Below are 20,917 nucleotides of genomic sequence, written 5' to 3'. Positions count from 1 at the left end.
TTTGAGTATGTGCTCACTGACAGAACTATTTTCCTCCATCTTACAACTATAGAACTTGTCGGAGACTTCATATCTCTCGACCCGGGCATGAGCTTGGAAAACCATTTTCAGCTCCTCGAACATCTCATATGCTCCGTGTTGCTCAAAACGCTTTTGGAGCCCCGGTTCTAAGCTGTAAAGCATGCCGCACTGAACGAGGGAGTAATCATCAGCACGTGACTGCCAAGCGTTCATAACGTCTTGGTTCTCTGGGATGGGTGCTTCACCTAGCGGTCCTTCTAGGACATATGCTTTCTTGGCAGCTATGAGGATGATCCTCAGGTTCCGGACCCAGTCCGTATAGTTGCTGCCATCATATTTCAGCTTGGTTTTCTCTAGGAACGCGTTGAAGTTCATGTTGACATGAGCGTTGGCCATTTGATCTACAAGACATATTTTGCAAAGATTTTAGACTAAGTTCATGATAATTAAGTTCATCTAATCAAATTATTTAATGAACTCCCACTCAGATTAGACATCCCTCTATTCATCTAAGTGTTACATGATCCGAGTCGACTAGGCCGTGTCCGATCATCACGTGAGACGGACTAGTCATCATCGGTGAACATCTCCATGTTGATCGTATCTTCCATACGACTCATGTTCGACCTTTCGGTCTCTGTGTTCCGAGGCCATGTCTGTACATGCTAGGCTCGTCAAGTTAACCTAAGTGTTTTGCATGTGTAAATCTGTCTTACACCCGTTGTATGTGAACGTAGGAATCTATCACACCCGATCATCACGTGGTGCTTCGAAACGACGAACTTTAGCAACGGTGCACAGTTAGGGGGAACACTTTCTTGAAATTATTATGAGGGATCATCTTATTTACTACCGTCGTTCTAAGTAAACAAGATGCATAAACATAATAAACATCACATGCAATTAAATAGTAGTGACATGATATGGCCAATATCATATAGCTCCTTTGATCTCCATCTTTGGGGCTCCATGATCATCTTCGTCACCGGCATGACCATGATCCCATCATGATCTCCATCATCGTGTCTCCATGAAGTTGCTCGCCAACTATTACTTCTACTACTATGGCTAACGGTTTAGCAATAAAGTAAAGTAATTACATGGCGTTAAATCATTGACACGCAGGTCATACAATAATTAAGACAACTCCTATGGCTCCTGCCGGTTGTCATACTCATCGACATGCAAGTCGTGATTCCTATTACAAGAACATGATCTCATACATCACAATATATCATTCATCATTCATCACAACTTTTGGCCATATCACATCACAAAGCAATTGCTGCAAAAACAAGTTAGACGTCCTCTAATTGTTGTTGCATCTTTTACGTGGCTGCAATAGGGTTCTAGCAAGAACGTTTTCTTACCTACGAATAACCACAACGTGATTTGTCAACTTCTATTTACCCTTCATAAGGACCCTTTTCATCGAATCCGCTCCAACTAAAGTGGGAGAGACAGACACCCGCTAGCCACCTTATGCAACTAGTGCATGTCAGTCGGTGGAACCTGTCTCACGTAAGCGTACGTGTAAGGTCGGTCCGGGCCGCTTCATCCCACAATACCGCTGAAGCAAAATAAGACTAGTAGTGGCAAGAAAGTTGACAACATCTACGCCCACAACAGATTTGTGTTCTACTCGTGCAATAGAGAACTACGCATAGACCTAGCTCATGATGCCATTGTTGGGGAACGTTGCATAAAATAAAAAAATTCCTACGTTCACCAAGATCAATCTATGAGTTCATCTAGCAACGAGAGAGGGGAGTGCATCTACATACCCTTGTAGATCGCGAGCGGAAGCGTTCAAGAGAACGGGGTTGAGGGAGTCGTACTCGTCGTGATCCAAATCACCGGAGATCCTAGCGCCGAACGGACGGCACCTCCGCGTTCAACACACGTATGGTCAGCGTGACGTCTCCTCCTTCTTGATCCAGCAAGGGGGAAGGAGAGGTTGATGAAGATCCAGCAGCACGATGGCGTGGTGGTGGATGCAACAGAGTTCCGGCAGGGCTTTGCCAAGCGACTACGGGAGGAGGATGTGTAGCAAGGGGGAAGGGAGGTGCCAAGACTTCAGGGTGCGGCTGCCCTCCCCCCCTTTATATAGGCCCCCTAGGGGGGGCGCCGGCCCTGGAGATGGGATCTCCCAAGGAGGGCGGCGGCCAGGGGGTGGAGTGCCCCCCAAGGCAAGTGGAGGCGCCCCCACCCTAGGGTTTCCAATCCTAGGCGCAGGGGGGCCCAAGGGGGGGGGGGGGGCGCACCAGCCCACCAGGGGCTGGTCCCCTCCCCACTTCAGCCCACGGGGCCCTCCGGGATAGGTGGCCCCACCCGATGGACCCCCGGGACCCTTCCGGTGGTTCCGGTACAATACCGTGACCCCCGAAACTCTCCCGATGGCCGAAACTACACTTCCTATATATAATTCTTTACCTCCGGACAACTCCGGAACTCCTCATGACGTCCGGGATCTCATCCGAGACTCCGAACAACTTTTGGTTTGCTGCATACTCATATCTCTACAACCCTAGCATCACCAAACCTTAAGTGTGTAGACCCTACGGGTTCGGGAGACACGTAGACATGACCGAGACGGCTCTCCGGTCAATAACCAACAACGGGATCTGGATACCCATGTTGTATCCCACATGCTCCTCGATGATCTCATCGGATGAACCACGATGTCGAGGATTCAAGCAACCCCGTATAGAATTCCCTTTGTCAATCGGTATGTTACTTGCCCGAGATTCGGTCGTCGGTATCCCAATACCTCATTCAATCTCGTTACCGACAAGTCACTTTACTCGTACCGTAATGCATGATCCCGTGACCAGACACTTGGTTACTTTGAGCTCATTATGATGATACATTACCGAGTGGGCCCAGAGATACCTCTCCGTCATACAGAGTGACAAATCCCAGTCTCGATCTGTGTCAACCCAACAGACACTTTTGGAGATACCTGTAGTGCACATTTATAGTCACCCAGTTACGTTGTGACGTTTGGTACACCCAAAGCACTCCTACGGTATCCGGGAGTTACACGATCTTATGGTCCAAGGAGAAGATACTTGACATTGGAAAAGCTCTAGCAAACGAACTACACGATCTTGTGCTATGCTTAGGATTGGGTCTTGTCCATCACATCATTCTCCTAATGATGTGATCCCGTTATCATTGACATCTAATGTCCATAGTCAGGAAACCATGACTATCTGTTGATCAAGGAGCTAGTCAACTAGAGGCTCACTAGGGACATATTATGGTCTATGTATTCACATGTGTATTACGATTTCTGGATAATACAATTATAGCATGAATAAAAGACAATTATCATGAACAAGGAAATATAATAATAATCCTTTTATTATTGCCTCTAGGGCATATTTCCAACACAAGTCACATTGCTCGAATCAATGATATTTAGCTCATGCCTTAACTCGCGAAATCTTGCTTCATCCAAGGGCTTCGTGAAAATATCTGCAAGGTTATCATGAGTGTTGACATACTTGAGCTCGATCTCCCCTCGCCTAATGTGATCCCGGATGAAATGATACCGAATCTCAATATGCTTCGTCTTGAAGTGTTGCACGGGGTTGAGAGAAATCTTGATGGCACTTTCGTTATCACACCAAAGAGGCACTTTGTCACAAATGACACCGTATTCCTTTAAAGTTTGCCTCATCCATAAGAGTTGTGCACAACAACTACCGACCGCCACATATTCCGCTTCGGTGGACGAGAGAGACACAGAACTTTGCTTCTTGGAAGACCAACTCACCAAAGAGCACCCAAGAAATTGGCACCCTCCGGAAGTGGACTTCCTATCCACTTTGTCTCCCGCCCAATCGGAATCCATAAATCCTTCAAGCTTGAAGTTTGCCCCTCTTGGGTACCATAAGCCAAAGTTTGGGGTATGAGCCAAATATCGAAAGATTCGCTTGACCGCCACATAGTGACTTTCCTTTGGTGCGGCTTGAAACCGTGCACACATTCCCACACTCAACATGATATCCGGTCTAGATGCACAAAGGTAAAGCAAGGAGCCAATCATGGAGCGATATACCTTTTGATCCACAGCTTTACCATTGGGATCAATGTCAAGTTGGCACTTGGTGGGCATTGGCGTAGTAGCCGGCTTGACATCACTTAGCTTGAATCTTTTTAGCATGTCTTGAGTGTATTTGGCTTGGTTGATGAAGGTACCTTCTCTTTGTTGTTTGATATCAAAACCAAGGAAGAACTTCAACTCTCCCATCGAAGACATCTTGAACTTGGAGGTCATGAGAGCGGTAAATTCCTCATTGAAAGCTTTGTTAGGGGAACCAAAGATAATATCATCAACATATAGTTGGCATACAAACAACTCCCCTTTGACCTTCTTAGTAAAAAGAGTGGGATCGATTTGCCCCACCTCAAATCCATGATCTTGTAACAACTCGGTAAGGTGGTCATACCACGCACGTGGGGCTTGTTTAAGGCCATAGAGTGCCTTATCGAGTTGATACACATGATCCGGGAAGTAGGGATCCTCGAACCCGGGGGGTTGCTTGACATAGAACAACTCCTTAATAGGACCATTGAGAAAAGCACTTTTCACATCCGTTTGTTGCAACTTAAAGTTGTGATGGGAAGCATAAGCAATCAACAAACGTATGGATTCAAGACGAGAAACGGGAGCAAAGGTTTCACCGTAATCGATACCCTTGACTTGGGAGTAGCCTTGTGCTACCAATCTTGCCTTGTTGCGAATGATGTTCCCATGAGCATCTTGCTTGTTCTTGAAAATCCACTTGGTTCCAATGACGTTGTGGTTCCCCGATGGCCTTGGCACCAATCTCCACACCTTGTTGTAGTCGAAGTTGTTGAGTTCTTCATGCATGACATTGAGCCAATCCGAGTCTTCGAGCGCCTCATAGACCTTTTGGGGTTCAACACAAGAGACAAACGCGTGATGTTCACAATAGTTTGCTAATTGTCTACGAGTGCTTACCCCCTTTCTTAGGCTTCCAACCACATTTTCCATGAGATGGCCTTTGGTGGTGAGCTTGGAAGCAATCTTCGCGGCACGACACTCTAATTCCTCCTCAGATGTGGAAGGAGGAGGGTTAACTTGATTATCTTGAGCGCCGCTTGAGCTTGTTCTTGATCTTGAGCTTGCTCATGATCTTGAACTTGCTCGAGGGGGAGAACTTGACCTTGGGAATCATTTAGAGGTTCACCACCATCTTGAGGTTGATCTTGCCCTTGGTCTTGTTCACGAGGTTGAGGGCCTTCACTTTGTTCTTCGGAAGCATGTGGGTCTTGGGGAGGTGATGGCTCCACTTGAGTGAAGCATTGTCCTTCTCCTTCGGCCACAAGGGGTTCCTCAATGGCTAGAATATGACCAATACCCGTTCTTCTTATGGCTTGGGGAGGAATTTCATCACCTACATCGCAAGTACCACTTTGCTCCACTTGGGAGCCGTTATTTTCATCAAACTCCACGTTACACGTCTCCACAATGAGTCTGGTAGACTTGTTGAGAACACGGTAAGCATGAGAGTTTGTAGAATAACCAACAAATATGCCCTCATAAGCTCTAGCCTCAAATTTAGACAAACGAACACCTTTCTTGAGAATGAAACACTTACAACCGAACACCCGGAAGTACTTGAGATCGGGCTTGTTGCCGGTGAGTATCTCATAAGGAGTCTTGTTCAAACCTTTGTGGAGATAGAGCCGATTGGATGCATGACATGTGGTGTTGAGGCTTCGGCCCAAAAGTTGTATGGAGACTTGAACTCCGCCATCATGGTCCTTGCCGCATCCATCAACGTCCGGTTCTTCCTCTCCGCAACACCATTTTGTTGAGGGGTATATGGAGCAGCATATTGATGCTAGATCCCCTCATCACTAAGAAACTCATCCAAGGTGTAGTTTTTGAACTCGTTGCCGTTGTCACTTCTGATTGTCAAGATCTTTGCATTATGTTGACGTTGAGCTTCATTTGCAAATTCGATGATGGTTTGTTGAGTCTCACTCTTCCTCTTGAAGAAGTATACCCAAGTGTATCTTGAATAATCATCCACAATCACCAAGCAATACTTTCTACCTCCAAGACTATCAAAAGATGGAGTCCCAAAGAGATCCATGTGAAGGAGCTCCAAGGGTCTCTTCGAGTAGATGATGGTCGTGGGAGGGTGAGCCTTCTCATGGAGCTTTCCTTCAATACAAGCACTGCAAGCACGATCTTTGGCAAAACTAACATTTGTTAGTCCACGGACATGGTCCCCCTTGAGAAGACTTTGCAAAGATCTCATATTGACATGGGCTAAATGGCGATGCCAAAGCCATCCCACATCAACTTTAGCCATTAGGCATGTCGCGGTATTAGTGGGTCACTCCGAAAAGTTAATCACATAGAGACCGTTCTCAACATGCCCAACAAAGGCTACTTTAAGAGTCTTTCTCCACAAGAGGGCCACGGTATCAATGTCAAAGAAAGTAGCAAAACCCATGAGTGCAAGTTGACGAACGGAAATCAAATTGTATGCAAGGGACTCAACAAGCATGACTTTCTCAATCGTTAGATCATGAGAAATGACAACCTTGCCAAGACCCAATACCTTAGAATGTGGGCATAGATGGAATCTTTTGCACGTCCACCACCAAGTCCTTGCTCCTGGTCATATGATTTGTTGCTCCACTATCGAGCAACCATGATCCCCCACCGGAAGCAAACACCTACAAGAGATCAATGCTTGGTTTTAGGTACCCATTTAGTAATGGGTCCTTTGATGTTAGTAACAAGGGTCTTAGGAACCCAAATAGACCACTCAATGTACTCATAAGGAGAACCAACAAATTTAGCATAAACATGTCCATCACTAGCATGGCACAACACATATGATGGGTTAAAATCGCCGGCCTTGTTGGAGGAGGGGGAGGTGGTGTTTCCCTTTTTGACATCAACACCCTTCACATTGTTCTTCTTCTCCTTAGGAGCGCCCTCTCCCTCTTTCACAAAGGTTTGCTTGAGAGGGGGAGGTCGTTTGGTCTTGTCGTTCTTCTTCTTGTTCTTGGACTTGGGTGCGAATCCAATTCCTTCCTTGGCCACAACTTCCTTTTGATTGCTCAAAAGGTTGTTGAGGTTCTTCTCACCTTGAATGCATGTCACAAGGCCTTTATCAAGTTGATCCTTCAATTTGGCATTCTCCTCCACAAGATGCACATGCTCACAACACGGGTTAGTAGCATATGCATTATGAATTAATACCATATGAGGAAAGGTGGCCTTTTCCTTGGTTAGCTCAACTTGGAGTTGAGCATGAGACTCCTTGAGGTTCGCATGAGCACCCTTCAAGACCTTGTGGGCCCTGTCAAGCACATCAAACTCCTCCTTGAGTCTAGCATGATCAACCCCAAGTTTAGCCTTCTCGGAAGTAAGCACACGAGACACAACAAGAGTATGTTCAAGATCTTTCTTTAACTTGGCATGGTCATCGTTTTGTGACTCCTCAAGAACCAAACGATGCCCACGCTCTTCCTCAAGAGCATTAGAGAGATCCGATATCTCATTGGCATAGTCACGACTATGACCTTCCATCTTAGAGATGGTTTCTTCATGAGCCTCGATCATGTCATTGGCTTCACCAAGTTGTTCCAAGAGGGCAACAAAGTGCTTCTTGGATTTGCCCTTGAGGTTACTCATAAAGGACTCAAAATCATTTACTTCCTCATTAGTCCCCTTATCATCATCAATGCCAACCGTTAAAGATGGATTTTGAATAATGGTGGTTTTGATGTTGGGGGTTACCTTGTTGGTGGTTTTAGCCATGAGGCACTTGGCGGTGATGTTCTCGTTGGGTGAGTCAAAGAGAGACACCCGGGGAGTTGTGGCAATGGCAACGGATGCCATGGCCATTGCTTCACTATCTTCATCATCATCGTCATCCTCACGGTATTCCTCTTGAACCACCAACCCTCGAGTAGGAGTCTTCTTGGTGAAGTTGTTCTTGTTGGGGAAGGACTTGGCTTTGTCTCTCCGAATGAGCTTGCCACCATTGTCTTCCCGCTTCTCGTAAGGACAATCTGCAACGAAATGGCTCACATTGCCACAATTGACGCAAGTTCTAACTCGTTGCTTGCTCTTGAAGCCACTTGAGTTGTTCTTGTTGAAGTTGGGTCTTGAGTTCTTCTTGCTCCAAAATTGCCTCAAAGCAAGAGCCATGTGCTCGTGATAATCATATTTTGTGTCTTCGGGGTTGCTCTCGTCCTCTTCCTCTTCTTCCTCTTCTTCCACAATAACCTGGCCTTCAAGGCAAGGTTGGGCTTCTTTGCCCTTTGAGACCGGAGTACCGCGTTGTCGGCGGTCTTGTCCAAGATGATCATGGCAACAAACTCATCCAACATTTCACTTGAGGTCATGGAGTGGAAGTCCGGTCTTTGACGAATGACGGAGGACATGGCCTTGTTGTAGGGCATCATGGCCTTGAGGAACTTGCGTTTGATCCAATTGTCATATGTGTCCTTGCTCCCATGATCTCGGAGCGAGACTGCAAGTTTGGTTACCCTCCGAAAGAGCTCACGAGGTTCTTCATCTTCCTTCATAGCAAAATCATCGGCTTCATCTTGCACCACTTCATAATTGGAGCGTTGAATGCTCGCACTTCCTCGATAGAGAGACACAACGCAATGCCATGCATCTTTGGCCGTGGGGTAGGGTCAAAGATGAGGGAGATCTTCGGGGAGAATTGCCTCTTGGATGATGAAGAGAGCATTCTCATTGAATTGATTATCCATCGCTTCTCGAGGGGTGAAGTTGTTTGGGTCATGAGGATAGAAACCTTCTTCAATGATTCTCCAAAGATTAGTATTAACATGCTTTAAGTGACGCTTGAAGCGATAGACCCAAGAATCAAAATCCTCATTTTTCACAATCTTAGGAGGAGGACCGGCATGATTTAAATGAGTAGATGGAATCGGTCCTCCATAAACTGGAGGTTCCACATGGGCAAAGATGCCGGTGCCATTTCTACCGCTATAAGAAGGACCCTTTTCACTGTTAGCTTCCCCTTGTCGGAGGTAGCATCCGTCACCTTGTTAGTGGGATCACCCACTTTCATCGGCGAGGTGGACAGTTTAAGTCCTTCAAGAAATTTAGTAAACATGCTTTCGACCTTGGTCGTCATGGAATCCTTCAATGTGTCTAGAGCCACATTGAATTCCTCATGAGAGACCGAGGTTCCCCCATCGGCCGTAGACGAGATAGGATTCACACTAGAGTGTTCCTCCGCACCGTCTGTGGTGTCAACCATACTCTTCGAACGGCAAAGTCCTTAATAAAGAGACGAGGCTCTGATACCAATTGAAAGGATCGATATAGTTGACTAGAGGGGGGGTGAATAGGCAACTAACAATTTTTAAGCTTTTCTTTACCAATTTAAACTTTGCAACAAAATAGGTTGTCTAGATATGCAACTATGTGAGCAACCTATATGATGCAATAACAACTAGCACATAAGTATTGGGGAACGTTGCAGAAAATAAATTTTTTCTACGCTTTCACCAAGATCAATCTATGAGTTCATCTAGCAATGAGAGAAAGGAGTGCATCTACATACCCTTGTAGATCGCGAGCGGAAGCGTTCAAGAGAACGGGGTTGAGGGAGTCGTACTCGACGTGATCCAAATCACGATGATCCTAGTGCTGAACGGACAGCACCTCCGTGTTCAACACACGTACGATTGAGGAAGACGTCTCCTCCTTCTTGATCCAGCAAGGGGGGAGGATAGGTTGACGGAGATCCAGCAGCACGACGGCGTGGTGGTGGATGCAGCAGTGATCTCGGCAGAGCTTCACCGAGCTTCTACGAGGGGAGAGGTGTAGCAAGGGGAAGGGAGGCGCCAAGAGCATGGGTGCGGCTGCCCTCCCTCCCCCCCCTTTATATAGGCCCCCTGGGGGGTGCCGGCCCTAGGAGATGGGATCTCCAAGGGGGGACGGCGGCCAAGGGGGAGGCTTGCCCCCCAAGGCAAGTGGAGGCGCCCCCCACCCCTAGGGTTTCCAACCCTAGGCGCGGGGGGGGGGGGGCCCAAAGGGGGGCGCACCAGCCCACCAGGGGCTGGTTCCCCTCCCACTTCAGCCCACGGGGCCCTCCGGGTTAGGTGGCCCCACCCGGTGGACCCCCGGGACCCTTCCGGTGGTCCCGGTACAATACCGGTGACCCCTGAAACTTTCCCGATGGCCGAAACTGCACTTCCTATATATAATTCTTCACCTCCGGACCATTCCGGAACTCCTCGTGACGTCCGGGATCTCATCCAGGACTCCAAACAACTTTCGGGTTACTGCATACTCATATCTCTACAACGCTAGCGTCACCAAACCTTAAGTGTGTAGACCCTACGGGTTTGGGAGACATGCAGACATGACCGAGACGCCTCTCCGGTCAATAACCAACAGCGGGATCTGGATACCCATGTTGGCTCCCACATACTCCTCGATGATCTCATCGGATGAACCACGATGTCGAGGATTCAATCAACCCCGTATACAATTCCCTTTGTCAATCGGTATGTTACTTGCCCGAGACTCGATCGTCGGTATCCCAATACCTCGTTTAATCTCGTTACCGGCAAGTCACTTTACTCATGCTGTAATGCATGATCCCGTGACCAAACACTTGGTCACATTGAGCTCATTATGATGATGCATTACCGAGTGGGCCCATAGATACCTCTCCGTCATACGGAGTGACAAATCCCAGTCTCGATTCGTGCCAACCCAACAGAAACTTTCGGAGATACCCTAGTGCACCTTTATAGTCACCCAGTTATGTTGTGACGTTTGGCACACCCAAAGCTGTCACGACCGGTTTTTCCGGGTAATAATTTCTAGAAAAGACCGTCGTGCTCATCAGCCCCAGGATTACTGTTAGCTGATGAGGCTCCAACTTGATACAGAAATCCAAGCAAAATACAAAATATGTAGTACAAGACCATTCTGGCCTGTGAGTACAACAAATGGTTTCTAGTGTTTAATGGCGGAAGCGGGTTGTGAAACATCAGTGTCTATGGGACTCCATTTCCCACGGGAACAGTTGACTAGGTTAATTCCTATCTTCGCGAGGCTGCTATCTCCATTGAGTGGTTTCCAGGGCTGGCATCGCGTCGCTCCTCTCCGTGCAAGAAAAATCTGGCCAAGACAATAGCCAGGGACAAGCCAGTGAGTACTTTGAATGTACTCGCAAACATTATGAACACAGGTACAATATAACAATGATGTGCTGAAAATATTTTATGCTCATGACGTCAGTCACAAAAGATAAATGAACTCAGATGCGTGCAAGCAAGTTATTTATAAAAATGCAATAACATAGTAGTATTAAAATTTATGAAAACGAATAACCAGCAATGCCACAGTCGGGCGTCTTAGCGACACCACATAAAGGGCTTAAAAAGAATTGCCACAGTCGGGCGTCTTAGCGACACCACATAAAGGGCTTAAAAAGAAATGCCACAGTCGGGCGTCTGAGCGACACCACATAAAGGGCTTTATAAGAAATGCCGCAGTCGGGTGTTTGAGCGACACCACATAAAGGGCTTTAAAAGAAATGCCACAGTCGGGCGTCTGAGCGACACCACATAAAGGGCTTTAAAAGAAACAATCATAATGAATATCCCGGAGGTAGAACCATCCCAGAGATACTCGGTAATAACAATAATATCACGGGTTAGTCAACAATAATAAAAATCATAGATATCACAAGTCACGAGTAGTAATTCCATTTTCTGGTTAACAGTTTCACCTCCGAAGACCGACACTAAGACCGACACCTGACCCATCCCAGACTGAAATCCTTAACCATGGACACGGCTATTCGAATAGGTTTATTCTCTGCAGAGGGTGTACTCTTTACCCACGAGTAATGGATTTCTTTAGTCCATCGGGACTAATTCCATCTACGGTCTTTTTGTTGAAAACACACCTAACTTGCACACACCAGCTTATCACACACGTGTCTGGAATCACCCACGACACCTGTTAAGCAAACTCTAAGTGGGGAGGCTACAACCTCGCGTAGCATGGGATCAAACTTATATCGCGCGCTCTAAGGGGTGGCCTCCCCTCTCGGTCCCAACCGGAAACACCCATGCCCCCGGACCAGGTGGCCTGCCTACCAGCTACAACCGGTATCATCCACCATGGCCTCTCTGTACGGTGTGTGCTAGAAAGAGGTTGACAACTTACTGAACCGTACTCTACTTGCTGTAGAGACGAGTGGTAGTATGAAACAAGTATGGGGGTTACTGGAACAAGACTCGATCTACGATCGACTCAGGAGGTTTAAGTATTCCCTGCATGATTAGTATAACGAATATATTTCAACCAATACAATCAACACTCATTATATCTTACCATGCCATACCGGACATAACCGTCCCGACGGTGACCGGTGACAAACTCATGCCTACCCAAGGCAGAGGTTTTCCCGGTTCCTACCGGTATGCATGCAAGGCACATGAGGATGATTATCATCACAAGTGTGTTCATTTCCAACAGCATGGAAATCAATAACATGCACCCATGCATATGATCATATCACATGAAATAACAAGTCCTTCGAAATGCGGTGGTGTTATAAATGCATCAATGATCACACCAAAAATATTATGCCGGGATTCAGAATGCTTGCCTTCAATGTGTGGAAAGGCAGGGTGCTCTCCAAACTTTTGAAAGTTTTCTTCTCTTTCCCCAAAATCCTATTTGGAAATATATTTGAATTAACACACATTTCAAAAACAGAACAAAAAAAGTTGTTTGAAAAATTTTCAAATAAATCTTAAAATAAACTAGACCAAATTTGAGGAAGGTAGGAAAAAGAATCAACTCATTTGGAGTTATATTTAAAAAGTTATAGCCAGTCAAAGTTCTGGTCAATATCTGTTTTTAAATTAAAACAGAAAAGAAAACGTTTTGAAGAGAATACGCTTTCGCGCAGAGAAGACGTATTACGGGTATGACGCCTCCACTTACTCCAGCGTGGACGGTGCGGGGTCGCTGACAGTGGGTCCAGGGGCCCACTGGTCAGGTTTGACCAGTCGTCGCGCGTCGTCTCCCTCCTCTGCCCGAGCGGAGCGGGGCTCCGGCGATCTTCGCCGGTGTTTGGCTGCTCCTCGCGGGCCCCCGAGGGTAGGGATGGATCCGCACGGCTGGGGCGGTTCTCCCGGTGGTCGTAGGGTCGTCGGAGGTGGAGGAAATCGCCGGCGGCGAGCTCCGCGGTGGAGGGAAGCTCCGGTGACAAAGTGATTTGTTGGCGGCGATGGCTCCCGATCAAAATTAAGTAGGGGGTTGGGTTCGCAGGGGAATGAGGAAGTTACTGGCGAAGAGAACGGAGAGGGGGAGGTACTGGAGGTGCCGGATTGGCCGGGGCGGTGGCGGCGGCAGGAGTTGCCGGAGATGAGGAAGGAGGCCTCCCCGGGTCGAATGCGAGGCAGGGGAGCGCCATGGGGGTAGCATAAGGTCGCCTGCATGCTCAGAGGGGCTCGGGGTGTCCATTTATAAGCGAGGCAAGGCGGTTCCGCGGCGGCCGTGGATAAACTTCCGGCGAACCGACGTTCTGTAGCTAGGGCGATGTGGCGGTGACGAGGGCTAGCAGACACGCTTGCGGATGAGCTCGCACTGCTCCAGGGGCCAGATGGCGAGCGGGGAAGGCTTGGGCGGCGCTGAACGGCGCAGGGCTGTCGGGCGGCGGCGGCTAGCGCTTGGCCTGCCGGGCGCGGCGGGGGCTGCTTGGCGCGTTGCTGTGAGGAGGGGAGCGCGTGGCGTGGTGCTGCAGAGCGGGCCAAAGCCGTGGGGCCAGCGTGTCGGCTCGGGCACGTGGCTGCAATTGGTGTACTCTAGGCGCGTCCAGTGCACGCACACCAGATGTTCGACACAATGCCGCGGCATGCTACAGGTCGCAGGTGAGGGTGGGGTTTACCAGATCGAGGTTAGGAGCAACGGGGAGTCTAGTGGACATGCTAGTTTGATCAAAGGTGCAAGTTCACAGTGCAATGCCAAAACTCATGTCAAAACTGGTCATGCTCTCCAGGTGTTTGACAAAATGCCACAGGCACTTAGGCAAGTCTTGGGGTGGCCAAAAACTTCCAGGTTGGGGTCTCTTTAGATGCAAGAGAGAGTGGTGTGGTTATTTGGACAAAAGGGGAGACTTGCTAGTGCAAGTTTTGCAAAACTACATTTCTGGACAGGAAATAAATAGCATTATTTCATGAACCAAAAATGATCCAAATGGTGCATGTTCCTGGACTTAAGGGTTTAACATGGAGGACTACAAGTAGGAGAAATAATCAAGGGTATAGGAGCAACTAAAATGGTGGTTGCTGTACAAATCCTCAAATTGGACCAGAATGGAAAAGAGGTTGATACACTCAATATTTTCAAAGAACAACCCTGGATTTTTGCACAAAGTGGAATAATATGTTCCTACTGAACTCCCTTAATTTTGGTAGAAGTTTTAAAGAATTATTTAAATGGGTTGCAGTGCAAAATGCACTCTGGACCAGAGAAGAAAAATTGAGTGCAGGGCTCAAAATATTTCACGAAGGAAATATATTTTTGCATAAAAGTGATTTAAGAACATCACATGACATCTCCAAATTTTTGTGGAAATTTTAAGTGAATCTGTCAAATGGTTGTAGTTCAAATATGGCCATTTAACCTTGAAAAACTATTTTCAAGAAAGTAAAGATCAAGCAATTAATTTAGTTAATTAGTTACACTGATAAAAGGAAAGTTTTTCTTGAGAGGTTAAACAAGTCCAATAACATATTTGAAAAGTTTTCTCTTTGGGAAAAACTCATCATAACAGGGAAGGAAATGATTTAAAAATCAAAATAGAGCTCAGAAATCCAAAGTTTTAATTCCTGGCAAAATTTTAATTTAATAAAACAAGGCCAAATCTTTGGGGTGTCACAAAAGCACTCCTACGGTATCCGGGAGTTGCACAATCTCATGGTCTAAGGAAATGCTACTTGACATTTGGAAAAGCTCTAGCTAAACGAACTACACGATCTTTGAGCTATGCTTAGGATTGAGTCTTGTCCATCACATCATTCTCCTAATGATGTGATCCCGTTATCAATGACATCCAATGCCCATAGTCAGGAAACCATGACTATCTATTGATCAACGAGCTAGTCAACTAGAGGCTTACTAGGGACATGTTGTGGTCTATGTATTCACACGTGTATTACGATTTCCGGATAACACAGTTATAGCATGAATAATAGACAATTATCATGAACAAAGAAATATAATAATAACCATTTTATTATTGCCTCTAGGGCATATTTCCAATAGTCTCCCACTTGCACTAGAGTCAATATTCTAGTTACATTGTGATGAATCAAACACCCATAGCGTTCTGGTGTTGATCATGTTTTGCTCTAGGGAGAGGTTTAGTCAACGGATCTGCTACATTCAGATCTGTATGTACTTTACAAATATCTATGTCTCCATCTTGAACATTTTCACGTATGGAGTTGAAGCGACGCTTGATGTGCCTGGTCTTCTTGTGAAACCTGGGCTCCTTGGTGTCACGACCGGGTTTTTCCAATAAAATACTTATTGAGAAACCGATCTTTTTAGTCCAGTATGAGGAAAAATCCTCCTGACTCATAGACAAAATCTTGATACAGTAAGCCAGTAGTATTAAATATATTACAAGGTCGAGCTGGGGTGCTCAACACTTTATTACAGACACGCCAATAATTATACATAATGGCGGATATGGCACAATGGTGTGGTGGCATACTACTGACTTGAAAATAAAGTGGTGGTGGAAATATCACATTGGAATGGATAAAATGACTCCTAGACTGGCAGCTCATCGAGCGTCGAGGTGAGGCTCGACGAATTTATTTGGGTGGCGGAAGCGGATATAACACAGTGACCAAATCCAGGGTCGCACGAGACTGACTGGGACTCCTCTAGGCGTCGGACTCGCTATCGAACTCTTCATCCATGAGATCGCCTTCGTCAGCATCTGGCCAAATCAACAAGCCAGGTGAGTACTTGAAAGTACTCGCAAGACAGTTCGGACATAAGATATAACAAATGCATGCATGAATGCGTCATGAGAAATTTGTAATACACATACAAATGATGAACTTGCATGACATTATTTAGTAATAAGAAAATCAGACGGTAGTAAAAATAATTGAAAACCGATCGGGTGTCTGAAGCGACGCCTCGAAGGGTGAACAAATAAATAAATCATGTCGCAGTCGGGCGTCTAAGCGACACCACATAAAGGGCTTATATTGAAAGTAAAAGACATGCGTGCCACAGTCGGACGTCTGAGCGACATCACAGAAAGGGCTTATATTGAAAGTAAATAACAATACTGCCACAGTCGGACGTCTGAGCGACATCGCAGAAAGGGCTTATATTGAAAGTAAATAACAATACTGCCACAGTCGGACGTCTGAGCGACATCGCAGAAAGGGCTTATATTGAAAGTAAATAACAAATACTGCCACAGTCGGACGTCTGAGCGACATCACAGAAAGGGCTTATATTGAAAGTAAATAACAATACTGCCACAGTCGGACGTCTGAGCGACATCACAGAAAGGGCTAAAAGTAAATAACAAATACTGCCACAGTCGGACGTCTGAGCGACATCACAGAAAGGGCTTATATTGAAAGTAAATAACAATATTGCCACAGCCGGACGTCTGAGCGACATCGCAGAAAGGGATTATATCAAGTAAATAAAAAATACTGCCACAGTCGGACGTCTGAGCGACATCGCGGAAAGGGCTTTAAATTGATATTTCATATCTGTTAAACTCGCAAAAGTAATACTCATAGGAAAAATATTCAACATATGATGATAAACGGGTTAGTCCATCCACAGGAAATAAACATTTAACCGGAAATTAACACCTATGTGGTTCTCCGGAATTTCTGTCACCGAGATTGAAACTCGACAGGATAAGTTGAACATAGTACTTGGACATGGATAAGCTGTTTCAAAGGAATTTTTGACTCTGCAGAGTTTGTACTAAAATGTCCATAGCCAACGGGTTTCCGTAGTCGCGAAGGACTAGTTCCGTTTACGGTATTTCGGAAGAAAACACATGTAACCAGTACACACCCATTCCACCTCACGATGCCAGGAATCACCCTAGACAACGTCCAAGAAAAACTTTGAGACGGGGAGGTCACAACCTCGAATAGCATGGGATCAAATTTCTATACACGCGCTCTAAGGGGTGCCCCCCTCTCGGTCCCAACCGGAAACACCCATGCCCCCTGACCGGATGACGGGCTTTAATCCAGGGCCATGGAACCCTCATCCCGGCCTCTCTATTTGGTGTGTACCAGGAAAGTGGTTTGCAACTTACTAAGCCATATTCCTTGCGGAAAACATGTGGTAGTACCGGAAAGGAAATGAATGGGAATGTGACTTGATTCACGTTGACACTTAAGTCAAATAGTCTAGTGTAAGACTGGCATGCCACAACATTGCGATCTTACCCATTCTCATGCCATCACATGGCCATGCAAACTTATATCCAACAACATATGGATTTTCGAAACTCACTTGCCTCATCTATGCATGTAACATGACCTTCATCAAGATGCTCATAAACATGCCATGAAACTACTCAATGCAAACAATGCCAAGACACTCATCATATCAAAAGTTCAAACATGCTTGCCTGGTTCTGAGTAGTCAGAGCCTAGCTCGGTGAAGTTCGCGGTTCCGTCACCTCCTTCGGTATCTACGGTATACAGAAATATACGCACTATCGTAAATACCGTGAGGTGCACAAAAGTATTCCAAATATTTTTCAAAAAAATCTGGTAAAAAACTAGATAAACTTTTAAAGAGGACAGAAAAAGAATCAAACAAAAATCCTTCTCTGTTTAAAAGATATAAGGGTTTTAAATTCAGGGACCTTTCTGTAATGAAACAGAAACTTCCCAGGGTGCTAAGCAGAAAAGTCCAAAAAACGATTCGGATTAGAAAGCGTATTTGCCAGAGTACGCTTTCAGAAAACGGTTCGTTTAAAAAGAAATGAGAGACTGACAGGTGGGTCCCACCCGTCAGGTTTAAATTTTTGAACGGGGAAGAACAGAGCTTGCCGGCGCCCGAGAGCTGCGGTGGTCGCCGGCAGCGATCCACGGCGAGGTAGGGGGATCGGGCGGTACCAGAGCGATCAGCGTGTCCTTCCGTGTCGGTGGGTGGTGGTGTTGGTCACCGGCGAGCACCACGTCGACGGTGGCCCTTGCTCCGGCGGACATCGGCTCGGGTGGAGGTGGATCTCGTCGGGGAGGCCTGCGAAGGCCAAATCGAAGCTTGGGTTAGCTCACTGGTTGCTCGAGGTGGCTACTGACGGGGTTTGGGCATCGGGGATGGCCTCACCGGAGTGAATCGAGGTGGTGGCCGAGGCGGAACGGAGCGGCTGGAGTCGGGGGAGGAGACCTCCTCGAGGTCCTCCTAGAGGCTTGGCGTGGTGTTGGTGAGGTGCAGTGGTGGTGCGTGCACGAGAGCGAGCTCGGGGCTCCCTTTTATAGGCGATCCGAGGCGGTGGCCGTGAACAGAGTTCTCCGGCGATGGTTACGGTGGCGCAGAGCTTGGTCGGGGAGGTTTAGGGAGTTGGGCGTCAACGTGGAGTTCCACTGGTTCCGTTTTGACGCTAAACACACTTGGCTTAGGAGCCCTGGGTGGATTCGACGGAACAGGGTGGCGCGGGCCCGTCGGCGGCAGAGGGCGTGCCCTGTGCTTGCCGGGCCACGACGACGGTGTGGCGGGGGTGCACTAGCATGCATGAGCCACGCGGAGGGCTAGGGAGCAAAGGGCGGCGCAGAACGGCGTAACGGGCCGGAGCAGGCTCCGTTCGGCCGCCACGGGTGGCCCTGCCACCGCAAAGGCTGCCGGCGTTGAAGATGCTCGCCGCCACCGACGCCTGCGTCCATCCAAGCGGGTGTGCGGTGCTCTAGCCAGGGGGAAGAGGCCGTGCGCAAAGCGCCAGGGTGCACGGGCGACCAGTGCCAACACTCTGACGAAAACAACACTACAACTCTGAACTTTCTGAAAGTGCACAGGAACAGTGCCGGCCAAGTGTTCGACGAAATGATTTTGGCATGACGGGAATTTTTCTTGAGCTGATCTTTGGTGTGGTGGTCTCTCATTGCATCTGGGGGCTGCCTGAATTTTGGTGGAATTTTTGGAGAAGAGGAGATATGAATTTCACCAAATTTGACAAATCTGGTCCAAACTTGCAGAGGCTGAAATTTGAAAAATTTGAATAGAAGAAGAGTGGATCTTGATGGTTCTAGGTTGTGGTTACCAAGGACCATCCAGAGGAGTTGGTTTCGGATCAAAAATCAAAGGCATTTAGGTCTTGCTTTGCAAATCACCTAGGCTCAAAATAATGGACAGATTTGTTTTGGGGAAAGAAATAAATGAAATAAAATCCAAAAATGAGTTGGACTTGTTGGGACAGAATATATGGATTGCCCCAAAGTGGAAGGAGGGGTTTTGGGAAGTTTTGCCATATGAGGCATGGTAAAATCATGAGTGGTTTCAACAAGAGAGAAGTCCCAAAATTTCTAGGGTTTTCTTTTAAAGGGAAAACAAATCCCAAAGATTTAATTTTGAGAAGAGGGCAAACAGAAGAAAGGTTTTTAATAACCAATACCAGGGTTGAAGAAGATGCCAAAAAAAATTGTCAAAGGGGAAAAAGTTCTGAGAGAGAGATTTTTGGAAGAATTTAAATGGCCTTCTTCAAATCCAACAAAGTTTTTGCTGAAAACCAAATAGAAATTTTTGGAGTGTCACAACACCTACCCCCTTAGGAAAAATCTCGTCCCCGAGATTTCAGCTGATCCTCAAATAGGTGTGGATGCTCTGCTCGAAGAAAATCCTCTCTTTCCCAAGTGGCTTCACTCTCGGTGTGATTGCTCCACTGAACTCTGAAAAACTTGATGGTTTTCTGTCGGGTCCTTCTTTCAGACTCCTCCAATATTTTTACTGGTTGTTCCCGATAGGTGAGGTCTGGTTGCACGTCAATGTTTTCATGGAATACTTGCTTCTCTGGGTTGCTTACGCACTTCCTTAATTGCGAGACGTGGAACATGTTGTGGATATCGGATAATTCTCCGGGTAAGTCTAGCTGGTAGGCTACCGTGCCTCTTCGTGCCGCTATACAGAATGGTCCGATGAATCTTGGTGCTAGCTTCCCCTTGATCTTGAATCGTTGCAGGCCCCTCATAGGAGATACTCGTAGATACACAAACTCACCGGGTTCGAAACTGATTCCACGATGTTTCTGATCGTAATAACTCTTCTGTCGGCTTTGAGCTGTCTTGAGTCGGTCCCTGATTAGCTTGACCTTTTCCTCGGCTTCTTTGAGCATGTCTGGGCCGAATATACGGCTGTCTCCGGTCTCTGACCAATTTAGCGGGGTAAGACATCTCCGCCCGTACAAGGCTTCATATGGTGCCATTTGCAGGCTAGTCTGGTAACTGTTGTTGTATGCGAACTCTGCGTATGGCAAGCTTTCTTCCCAACTGGTTCCATAAGTGAGGACACATGCTCTCAGCATGTCTTCTAGAATTTGATTTACGCGTTCAGTTTGTCCGTTAGTCTGGGGATGGTATGCTGTACTGAAAGCTAGTTGGGTTCCCAAAGCCTGTTGCAGGTGATCCCAAAATCTGGAGATGAATTGTGTGCCCCTGTCAGATATTATTGTCTTTGGAACTCCATGTAAGCAGACGATACGAGAAAGATAAAGCCTGGCAAGCTTATGAGTGGTGTGGGTTGTCTTCACGGGGATGAAGTGTGCTACTTTAGTCAGTCTATCAGTGATGATCCATATGGCATCATGTCCGTGTCGTG

This window comes from Triticum aestivum, chromosome 1B, assembly GCF_018294505.1.
Source record: "Triticum aestivum cultivar Chinese Spring chromosome 1B, IWGSC CS RefSeq v2.1, whole genome shotgun sequence".
NCBI lineage: Eukaryota > Viridiplantae > Streptophyta > Magnoliopsida > Poales > Poaceae > Triticum > Triticum aestivum.
Note: the sequence above shows the minus strand (reverse complement) of the source record.